Source organism: Haliotis rufescens, unplaced genomic scaffold (genome assembly GCF_023055435.1).
Source record: "Haliotis rufescens isolate VD_foot unplaced genomic scaffold, xgHalRufe1.0.p SCAF_6, whole genome shotgun sequence".
Lineage (NCBI taxonomy): Eukaryota > Metazoa > Mollusca > Gastropoda > Lepetellida > Haliotidae > Haliotis > Haliotis rufescens.
Window position 1 is genome coordinate 53,079,355 of NW_025964334.1, and position 12,502 is coordinate 53,091,856.

Consider the following 12,502-nt stretch of genomic DNA (forward strand, 5'->3'; position numbering starts at 1 on the left):
CCTTCCGCTCTCCGGGTATGCTCCACCACTAGACAACGGAGGCGGTTTCAGTATCGCTAATGTGAACATCATGAACAGCCTATTGATAAATTAGTGAAAAGGGAAATAATCACAACCTCGTGACTAATGAGGATCAAATGCGGTGAACGTAAATTGATCTGTGTCTTGTGTTGGGCTATACATAGGATCGTGGTTGATCAGCTCAGTTTTGATGTCCTCACGATTGGCAGAATTAAGGTCCGAGACATTAACTCCAAATTCGTAGCCACGAGTTTCGTCTTATTTAGACGAATTCAGTGGTCACTGATTTCGATGACTCATAGGGGTTTGAACTGCGTTTATGCAGAGGCCATTTTTTCCGACGTCGGTATGTGGTCTCTCGTTAACGCCAGAAGTAACACGACATGAAACAACGGTGGGCTTCACATAGTTGTATCCATGAGGAGTGAGTGAGTGAGTTGGGTTTAACGCCGCTTTAAACAGTATTCCAGTTATATCGCGAAGTGTCAGCTTAATTTGGGAGGAAAGCCCCAAGTGATGCAGGTCTTAGACGTTTACCACTTCGGTGAAACCCACGAGCACGTGGTGCTGACAAACCTAGAAACATAATCGGGGCGAACCGGGATTCGAACCCACAATCATAGGTTTCTGGTGTGCCCAAGGGACGCAACTCTGCACAGCGAATCGCGGCGCCTTAGACGACTGGGCCACCTGTACCCCCTCCATGAGGAAAATCGAACCCTGGTCTTCGGCGTGACGGGCAAACGCTTTAACCACTAGGCAACAAATGTCTCTATTACTTTGGCGCAACTCTCAGGCAAATGTAAGGAGTCGCTTAAATAACATGTTATTAGGAAAAATAAATGAAGCCAAATTGCCATCTTAATTCCAATTGGTGTAGAATCAGTGAGTGAGTGAGTGAGTTGGGTTTTACGCCGCTTTTAGCAATAATCCAGCAATATCATGGTGGGGACACCAGAAATGGGCTTCACACAGCGTCTTCGGCGCTTTAGCCACTAGACTACCCGGCTGCCCCGTGTAGCATCAACCATTTGTACTGGTTCCTGAGTACGTGCCAAAGTATGCTTACAAGTGCACAGACGAGACGATAATAGAGTTGTGCAGAGTTGCGTCCCTTGGGCACGCCAGAAACCTAGGAATCCCGGTTCGCCCCGATGATGTTCCAGGTTTGTCAGCACCATACTCGTGCTCGTGGGTTTCACTGAGGTGGTAAACGTCTACGACCTGCATCACTTCGGGCTTTTCTCCTACATTAAGCCGACACGCCGTGATATAACTGGAAAACTGTTAAAAGCGGCGTTAAACCAAACTCACTCACTCACTATCTTTCTATCCCGAAACGTCGCAACGTTGTAAATAAAGAAGTAGAGACTCGTGCAGTTGCTGCATGTGCATGTGTGTGTGTGTGTGTGTGTGTGTGTGTGTGTGTGTGTGTGTGTGTGTGCGTATGCGTGTGTGTGTGTCGTAGAGATAGGCGTGTACCTCTTCGGTGAAACAAGCACAGTGCTTGTAAACCAAGAATCACAGTCAAGTCGAATTCAGGATACGGACCAACGATCATAGGATTCTGGCACGTTTAAGGGACGCGACTCTTGGTTGTACAATTACTTGAAGGAATATGGATATAGATCTATGGGTGCTGAAAAATTAAATTGATATACAATTAATATCCGTTCCTATTAAAGGCTTTCGTTTAATTAATTATCCAAACAAAAAGTTTAACAATACGGTCTTCCAGCCTTCTTTAATAGCTCGATAACTATCTTTACGTCCAACACCTTCGTCCGTTCGCGAATATGTTTTACCTTCATTGCTCACGGCGCATATAATGACATATGCCACCTAGCAACACTGTTTAGTTGTGTTTAAACACTCATATTTTATGTAAGCCAAAATGAACCAAAAAAATCGTCCCGCCCATTACTGGTGTTGTATTGAGTCTAACATGGTTACCCGCCATCAATATCCCCAATAGTTCCAGAAGTGGTTTTACCAGGGGGTGTATACATCCAAGGTAGCTGAAGCTTTGACGGAAAAAATAAGCCTACGCTGAAACTGTTTTCCTTTAAACGATTTTTCTACCTGTACATATTTGGTTTTTACTTATCGACTTTTGGCGTATTTATATATTCTACAGACATTACGCCAGAGTCGTTGCAGCTTACAACAGTCTCGGATATATTTGTAATGTTTAGCGCCAAAACAATACTTCTATGTGGTAACTAGCCGCAGGTCGTTGCTGACATTGCCTAGTGACAGCAGAAACAGCAGTTTTAAATCCATATTTTTGTCACATGCGTCTGCCCGGAGAGCGAAAGGTCGATGGTTCGATTCCCGGCCGCGTCATACCAAAAGGCGTTCCAAGATGGTACTTGTTGTTGCCCTGCCTGGCGCTCGGTATAAAAGGGATTAAATAACGACTGATCAGCTTGGAGTCAATATACTGTGGCTAAGTTGGGTATTCATGTTAAACTGCGGCATGGTATCTCAGTGAGCTAGCACTGTACAACCGGCACGCACGCACGCACGCACGCACGCGCGCATGCACGCATGCATAGATTCGCCCTGATTCTCGGTTTGTCTGTGCAATACCCGTGCTCGTTGCTGTCATGAACGTGGCAAAATATCGCCGATCTGCTGTAAGCTTATGGTCCCACATGGAGATGTTATGTAGTATTTACCGGCGGTAATCGGGTGTTGCATGTGTCTGATGTTTTGTTTTGGATTCCCTGGTCTAATGGTAGAACGTCCGTCCGGAGAGCGGAAGGTCCGGGGTTCGATCCCCAGTCGCGTCATACCAAAAGACGTTAAAAGATGGTACTTGTTGTCACCCTGTCTGGCGCTCGGCATTAAGAGGCTACAACAAGGACTGGTCGGCTCGGAGTCAGTATACTGTGTCTGAGGGGGGTATTCATGTTAACCTGCGACATGGTATCTCAGTGTGCTAGCACTATAAATCGGCATCAGTCCGGACTAGTACAAGCAGCCACACACACATACACGTGCATGCACGTCGCTATATAAGTGCAATAATCTTGGACGCGACGTTAAACCCAATTTCACCTCACCTCGCCTTGTTTTGGATTCGTCTGTTTTTATCAGAGCATTTAAATTTAGACCTACGGCAAAGCAGCTGTAAAATCGACGAAAACAACCCTTGGGTCAGTAATTTCTAGATTTAAAATAACATGAGGCATGTCTTTTTAGTGTTAACTAACTAATGTATGAAACTATGCTTTGGCATATTGTAGATTACGGGTTTGAAAGATGTTTCTTGTGCCAACGCTCTGCAACTAAAAGAAAATCAGGGTTTATATGGGATGGGGTAAATATGCACTGAGTGTATCGAAAACTGATGGGATGAGTGGGATGGTTCCATGCACCCATTGTTAGACAGGGGGAAAGTGTTACGCGCCTCTGGGCCGGTGTGTAAAATCATAGCATCTCTCGTTTCAATAAGATGGGTTTTGATTGGGCAAACCATTCGGCCTTGGCATCAACAAGATGTAATGGGAATTTCAGTTGTTCATAAAATACTCAGAACACTACTTGATGGATTTCATTAGGTGGGGTTATTGTATATAAAAATAGTTTTTTTTATATTTCACGGCATAATGTTTGAATGGTTTAAAGAAGATTGAAATAGTAGGATTTTTTAAATGGAAATGGTAAAAATATTATTACGCACTTACAGGCTTCTTAAATCAGATTATTGTATTTTATTTTATGTAAATTGTAAACTTGCCAGAAGCCAGAGAAGCACATAGACGAAATTTAGATGTGTGGTGTTCGCATTGTCCAAGGGCGTAAGTTTCGGCCCTCGGATGGTAGCTCAGGGCGGAGACGGATGACAAAACTCAGGGGTGAAGTTTAAGACGGCAGCAGCCATGTTTATTGTTGATGGTTTGGAATAAGTCGAAAAGGTACATGTTGATAATAACGTGACAGAACGCACACCGGGACCGAGTGGCCAATCTCCCCGGGTGGGAGAACCGTTCTGTCACTTACCTTCTGGCTGTCTCTCTCGGCTGTCTCCCTGACTGACCATGTCAGTCGGGTTTTGTAGAGCGAGGTATTACGTAACGTGTGACAAGGTCATTGCCCCACGTGTATGTATGTATATACGTAAGATCCGGCGACGTTAGGAGGTGTTAATTGAAATTTATAGATAGCGTTGGAGGTTAAGGGTCCTGCCCGGAGGGGCTTATGATAAGAGGGGATAGGCTGAATGTTTGCTGAATATATTAAACAGACAAAGTGCATAGAATTTCGGTGCACTTGGAAACATATTGAACCAGTTAGGTATTTAGATAAATGAAATGTTAAATAAGTATTGAAATGGTTTGCACTATAACAGTATTGAAACTGGTAGATCTGAGAACAATACAGCCGATCATCGTTTTTTGTTTTAATGTTCAAGCATTGTTGAACATGAATCTTATGTTTTGTTACCGTGTCCTTGGATAGCTCCTTTAGGGAAGACAAAGAGTGGGTGGGTGTTATTTTACGCCGCTTTTAGCAATATTCCAGCAATATCACGTCGGGCTTCACACATTGTACCCATGTTGGGAATCGAACCCGGGTGTTCGGCGTGACGAGCGAACGCTTTAACCACTAGGCTACAAAGAGGTACATGTACATAGATCTATGTACCTTTTTGGAAAGATGTGTGTTACAGCAAATGGAATAAGTTTCATTAGGTATATTAAGTTGAACAAATGTATTTGATATTTAACATCCATGCTAAAGTTGGAAAAACATAACGGTTATTACGTCAATGTTTGTGTCAGTCTGACGCACACGAATTTATTCAATCAATCTTTTTGTCAACAGGTAACGATTAAATGTAGCATTTGGATGTCTCTTGTATTCCCATCATCGTGAATGTATACAACTCAAAAGAAGTTAAGGACCACATATCCTTTATATTACTATAGTTAGTCGCTCATGTCATGGCTGACTCAAAAGAAGTTAAGGACCACATATCCTTTATATTACTATAGTTAGTCGCTCATGTCATGGCTGACTCAAAAGAAGTTAAGGACCACATATCCTTTATATTACTATAGTTAGTCGCTCATGTCATGGCTGACTCAAAAGAAGTTAAGGACCACATATCCTTTATATTACTATAGTTAGTCGCTCATGTCATGGCTGACTCAAAAGTAGTTAAGGACCACATATCCTTTATATTACTATAGTTAGTCACTCATGTCATGGCTGACTCAAAAGAAGTTAAGGACTACCCGATTCTTTCATAATGATATAGTTAATGTCATGCCATAACAGTTTAACTGTAGTAATAAGAAAGAATCGGGTGACCCTTAATTTCTTTTGAGCAGCATACATGTTTTCTGCCAGACGTTTTTTCCAGTGTTCATACTTGATACCCACGGCTGTATAAGTAGCATGACATGACAAGAGATGACGAGTGGTCGAGGACTAACCAGACGGTCACAGTTTCGCTGATGACATTAAGTGATCTGTCATGGGATTGCGGTTCCACGGCTGTCATGACGCCGTGGTCTATTTGTGATATTTATCTGAACAGTCTATGGGTAATTGAATAAAAATCCATGCATTTTTATTTATTTTTTAACAATTGCTTATAAAATGCCACATTTGGTCGAGTTCTTAAAATAATTGACTTTTTGTTAGTTGTTCAGTTTTATTTATATTTAAACCCTGAAATGCATTACATTTGTTGAGAGGTGAGGTGAGGTGGAATGTGGTTTAACGTCGCGTCCAAGATTATTGCACTTATATTGCGACGTGAATGCACGCGTGTGCAGCTGCTTGTACTAGTCCGGACTGATGCCGATTTATAGTGCTAGTCCACTGAGATACCATGCCGCAGTTTAACATGAATTCCTCACTCAGACACAGTACACTGACTCCGAGCCGACCAGTCCTTGTTTTAGCCTCTTAATGTCGAGCGCCGGACAGGGTAACAACAAGCACTATCTTTTAACGTCTTTTGGTATGGCGCGACCGGGGATCGAACCCCGGACCTTCCGCTCTCCGGGCAGACGCTCTACCATTGTTAGAAACGTTACCCAAATGAGATTGAGGCATTTGTATAGTAGACAAAAACTGGTTAAGGTGTAAAAAAAGGAAACGAAATTGTTCTTTTTGCTTCAAACATGTCAGTGTTGAATAAATATTTTGGGGAAATTCTCTTTTTGTAAATTTAATGTGACGATCAAAGAGTTTGCCACTGCCGTGATGTTGCAACGCGTCAAACGTTGTGGGCGCCGTCTTTACATTTCAGCACGAGGCTGGGCGCTCATGGATCCACGTCTCACGTGATAATGATTAACCGTTATCTGAAGGAGGGGCACTGTTTGCACTCAGTGGAACTACAAAGACACGGCTGTTGACGTAACCAGGATGCGAGAGCTGTTGTTACGGACGCTGTTACATACATATCACTGAGAAGATTGTGTCTTTATTTCATATAACATGATGCTTGTTCACACCAGGACATATAAATAGAAAACCACTTGGTATATTTGAAGTCGCCATTGTCTCTCGTGGATATAATTGTATAAAATACGTTTTTTAGACCCTGCGATGTGGTGTTATGCTTTCACATAGAATATCGTTGTTACTTTCTTCATAACATTCGTCACCATATAACATTGTTTAAGTGCAAAATAAGATGTCCACTAGTCTCGATGAGACAAGAGTTGATGGACCCTTAATGTTTATGTTATATTAAAAAACAAATAAACAAACAAACAAACAACCTGTTGTGCTAAGGGAACAGTTCTAAAAGACTTAATCCCATGTGTTGGAAAGATATAAAAAACAAAGGACCTCTATCTACTCAGATACAATGAACTTAACGGAGAAGTAAATACCTTTGAGATTTAATTAATGAACTCTTTGATTATGTAAATATCTTGACACTAAGATTTCAACTCAACCTGTCTTTTTTCACAAAAGTATGTTTGTATGTTCATGCACAGGGAAATTGAGAATCTCACCCTTGTGTCTTTTGATATCAAATATATCAACACGAGTTGATAAAAGTGGAAAAAGTCCTCAATAAGACTCCGAGTTTGCGGAGTACTTTTCCCACTTTTATCAACGAGTGTTGAAATATTTTATATCAAAAACACGAGGGTGAGATTTTATTTATCATCTAACATCATTCTTCCAAATTTTTCTGTTTGTAGACAGTAATAAGCAGTGTCTGAAGTTTATAAAGTACTGCTAACAGCTTCAGTGGCAGAGCCCTTAGTGATGTCATTTGATTGTGATGTCATGATAACAATGATGTCACAATGGTCTGCAAAGCATTGTGATGCAATTTCATTGCAGCAATACCTACAATGTAGCTGTCGCTTGATCTCACCCAAGCAATTTATTTTATTACTTGCCCGTGAAGAGATCACCCGTTTAATAAACATACAGCTTTATTACATTGTGTAATACCAAAACGCGTGCTTATGTACTCTCGGAACACGTTTCACGAACAAATATTGAAAGCTCTCAACATCCCTTGGCGTATTCAACGACATTGTTTGTGGAGATGATAGATCACTGGGAGGAGGTTATGCACACTCGATGACCCCAGCAACCTTGTTGCTAGGCTGACGTCACCTGGCATTGTTTCGCCGATGGATCTTGCAACAAAATTCCACAAATTACGTCATCGGGTATTGTGACGTCACTGTAAACTTTGAGCTGCAAGGCCCCGTTCCACAAGGTGATCGTACTCTAGCGCAACGAGAGTCTTTAGTCTAAGTTAAATTATGTGAGTTGTGATAGCCTAACACTACGATAATTTTGTGGGACGAACGCCTGAATTCTAAAGGTGGACCATTGTATGATATTAAATTCATACGTTTCAACTTTTGACGTGTTTGAAGTATTATTCTGTTAAACTCAATTGGATTATGCCATGGATCGTGTAGGTGTCAGCCTATTTACACTCAACAGTATAATTCTAAAAACATTATAAATGACAAGTAATAAATAAAATACTAAACTCGCTCTCGTGTAAAACCAATTTTATGAAACTCGTGAATAGTTGTGGTATCTGACTCGCTTTCGCTCGTCAGATACCAGAACTATTCACTCGTTTCATAAAATTGGTATTACACGGGAGCTCGTTTAGTATTCTATATATATACTTCAGTGTGAAAGACTGAGTTTTCTGAAGTTGAGAAAAGTGATATTTTCATTGCAGTGAACATAACACTTGATATTTCACTGCAGTTGAACATAACACGTTGACGGAACTATGTTGGCCTACACGAGACAGCTCGTACACAAACTGTTGATTTACGTCAGTTCAACGTTGACAAGTCATATAATGACAGATGGTCATTTATGTAGTTAATACCGATTCTTACCGTTTGTTTATTTTGTTGAAAATGATTTGTATTAAACTGTGAATTTCTCTTCTGATTTGCCAGTCGATACTTTACGTTTCGCAAGCGCCATTTTGTTACTTGAATTGCGTGTATTCTTTCGCTATATCTCCTGTGGGAGCCAGTTTTGAATGATAAATGCATAGCGACCATAATCATCTTTTCGATTGATCCTGTCGGTGTCAGTTGAGAGAATAGAGAAAGCTGACCAGATAAAGGTCGAACAGTTGGACTTGGGTGCTGCTCCTCCTCATAAAAGAATCTGTCACGAGGTCAAGAACCATCTTACCAACTGGTGGATTGACTAAAGCACCTGGACCCACTTGCACAAAGCGATCTTAGCGCTAAGACTATCGTAAGCCTATGTTAAAGAATGGGAGTTACGATCATCTTAGCGCTAAAATCGCTTTGTGCAAGTGGGCCCTGGACACCAAGACGTGCTTGTCTTTCCTTGTTAATAAAAGAGCAAAGCTGGACAGAGGACTGGATTTTTACTTACATATTCAGAGACGAGACTCTTCCAAACATATTTTTCACCTTTATTTACAGAAATGTATAGAACTTTGAAGTGGAAAACATCCTACATGGTTACTGTTTGTACAAATGAACATAGTATGCACTCAGGACTTGTGAACAAGACAATGAATGATTTACAAGACAGAGACTGGACAAATAAATATGAAACAATGACCGTTTGCATTAATAACCTTATGATTGCATCATTTCAAGATTGTTGTCATATCACATGGGCGGATACAGAGGGGGGGTGCGGGGGTGCGCACCCCCCCCCCCTTTTTATTTCGAAAAAAATCTTTATTTCTGTATAAATTACCACCAAAGACAATAAATGGATCTTAATTGTGCACCACCCTTTTTCATAAAAGCTGTATCCACCCATGTATCAACACATTCCACATGCAATTCAGCCCAGAAAAAAACAGGAATTCTATGTAACTGATATTAGGTACATACTCTCAAGTCAGTGAGCTTTTCTAGGTACACAAGTAAACAAGTGACACCTTACAAGTTAATTTCATTGATGAATAAAGTAGATCGTTTTAATTAAATTTGGTATCACTATTTGACATCTTTTAATTTTTTTGTATAACTATTAATAACTGGAAAAAGATACTTTAATGCAACCAATTTCATTTCAGTTACAATACGTTTTATCATATCACTACATGCATTGTCTATCATCCAAGGGGCATAACTCCCAAGTATTCCAGCATGCCGCCCACTAGGAAGCTGGATGTTGTCAGCACCACTGTTTTTCTCTCTCTCGCTTTCTCTCCAGCATCTTCACACACATGTAATCTCTGTCTTCAGGACCAGAACAAAATACTGGCTGCCATGGCCACACAGCAAACAGCTACATATGGACTTTTTCTTTCCCCTGCAAACAAATATTTTCATATCAACCAGAAACATAGTAAAGATGGTTTCCACTTTTGTACAGTTCCAGATGAATTCTGCAATTCTGCGATCACCCAAATATTTGTAGAAAATTAAGAATGGAAAAATTGCAGAATTTGCCTTTTTTTATCAATCAATATATCAGATACGATGCATTTGTATCTGCAAAATCTATAGCTTGAAATATCTAAATGGAATCGATTAAAAAAACATAAGGAGAAAAAATGAATTTTGAGGTTTTAGCGGGAATGGTTGTCACCCGGGAAATGGTGATGACAAACCTAGAAACATAATCGGAGTGAACCGGGATTCTAACCAACAATCATACGTTTCTTGCGTGCCCAAGGGACGCAACTCTGCACAGCGAATCGTGGCGCCTTAGACGACTGGGCCCCCCGTGCCTCCCCTACCCCCTGTGTCTTCTGAGCTATGCTGTCACTCTTCACTTGATAAACAAGACTTAGATACTTACCTATTCTGGCAAATTTCCAAAAGGTTCCTAATATTCTGAAATTGAAGATCAAAGAATACATTGTAAGGTTGTCTTCAGGATGTCCTCACTGTCTGTATTACAGTATTTGACTTTTTCTGAGATGAGTGTTTCTAAAATCAAAATATATTCTAACCATGCTAACTGTCCAGATACAAAATGAAAGGAATTTCTTAAAACTAACGTTCACATTTTAACAGAATATTTTATGTGTGTTTGTTTGTTCACTGTATGTAGAGAATGTATTCAGCATTGTGTTTCGTCTGAAATTATAAATATATTGGACTGAACATGCAAATTACAAGTACTTTGTTTTTATCTGTATAACACTGTTTATCATCCAAAACTGGCTCCCACAGGAGTTATCGCTTGGGTGAGATCAAGCGATATCTACACTGTAGATATCGCTGCAATGAAATTGCATCACAATGCTTTGCAGACCATTGTGACGTCATTGGTTACCATGACGTCACAATCAAATGACATCACTAATGGCTCTGCTACTGAAGCTGTTAGCAGTACTTTTTAGACTTAAGACACTGCTAATTACTGTCTACAAACTGAAAAAGTTGGAAGAATGATGTTGGATGATAAGTAAAATCTCACCCTCGTGTCTTTTGATATAAAATATATCAACATTAGTTGATAAAAGTGGAAAAAATCCTCGGCAAGCCTCGGAGTTTTCCCTCTTTTATTAACTTGTGTTGATATATTTGATATCAAAAGACACTCAGGTGAGATTCTCTTTACCGTATTCGACGTAATAAGCACCCCGCTCTAATAAGCGCCCACAGCGATAATTGCTCATATATTGGCTAGTGAACAATCCCAATTAGCACCCCTTCCGATTGATCAATGTACACAAGACTTATTTATTCGCACTCATGTGTTATATGCACCCTTAATTATGGGCAATTAAATTCTGAAAAAATATATCTGTCGTATATAAACATTTCAGTCTGTCAGCATAAACCACGAAATTTATCTTTCAAATCTGTTTTTTCCACCAAAATAATATTCTTATAAGAGCCCCCTGTTTCTAATTTTGGGAGCGCCCTGGGCGCTTATTACATCGAATAAAGTATATATGATGATTTGACTTATTTAGTCTATGAATTTCAAAAGTGCAGTCAATATACATACCCAGTCTTGTTTTTGTCCAGTAAACTTGGTGCTATGGATCTGATATATGCACATGTACAAATCAGCAGTAACACCACTGTCAACAAGCTCTGGAAGTTGAACAACGCCGACTGAAACAAAAGACACAATTGCTATTCAGCTTTTTCATCAAGTTTTGAAGTTACAGGCTTTGGATTGTGTTATGCTTTTCTTCAAATCTGGGCCAGACAAACCCATGAAGAGCCAGGTTAGAATAGGTCTTCAGCAACCCATGCTTGCTGTAAAAAGCTACAATGCTTATCATAAGAGTACTTAACGGGATCAGGTGGTCAGGCTCGCTGACTTGGTTGATGCATGTCATCGTACCTTAATTGGCTGGATTGATGCTCATTATGTCAATCACTGGATTGTCTGGTCCAGACTTGATTATTTACAGACTGCTGTCATATAGCTGGAATATTGCTGTGCGGGGTTGAACGTTTAACAAACAAACAAACACTTTAAGCAATGTCCAAAACTCAGGGTACTAATACTTCTATGACACTTAATCAATTGAATCAGCTTGCCTGACCAGCAGCGGCTCAGTAGTCACCTCTTACAACAACAAATTGTCACAGTGACCCAGTTTAGTGGGATTCTGGGGAGTGAGTGAGTGAGTGAGTTGGGTTTAACGCCGCTTTTAACATTATTCCAGTTCCATTATTACACGGCGTGTCAGCTTAATGTGGGAAGAAAGCCCGAAGTCATGCAGGTCTAAGACGTTTACCACTTCGGTGAAACCCACGAGCACGGGTATGGTGCTGACAAACCTAGAAACATAATTTGGGCAAACCGGGATTCTAACCCACAATCATAGGTTTCTGGTGTGCCCAAAGGACGCAACTCTGCACAGCGAATCGCGGCACCTTTAACGACTGGGCAACCCGTGCTACCAGGGATTCTGGGAAAGAACAGGTCCTAAGTATATGTTCTGTGTATATTGGTATAACTAGCAAGAACCTTGTGGGATTCAGAGGAAAAGTAGGTAGGTATATGTGAATGCCTTCTTTTGAATCAGATCTGCTGGTCAATT

At 40.5% G+C, this 12,502-nt stretch overlaps 1 long non-coding RNA gene across 1 annotated transcript; it reads right to left on the reverse strand.

Annotated features, from left to right (window-relative positions):
* Positions 1-10,286: 10,286 nt before the first annotated feature.
* LOC125374897 lies at positions 10,287-11,555 on the reverse strand. The gene is made up of 2 exons (XR_007218794.1): positions 11,452-11,555; positions 10,287-10,325 (listed from the first exon to the last, which is right to left on the reverse strand). It is a non-coding gene; the product is annotated as an uncharacterized LOC125374897 (long non-coding RNA).
* Between the last annotated feature and the right edge of the window lie 947 nt (positions 11,556-12,502).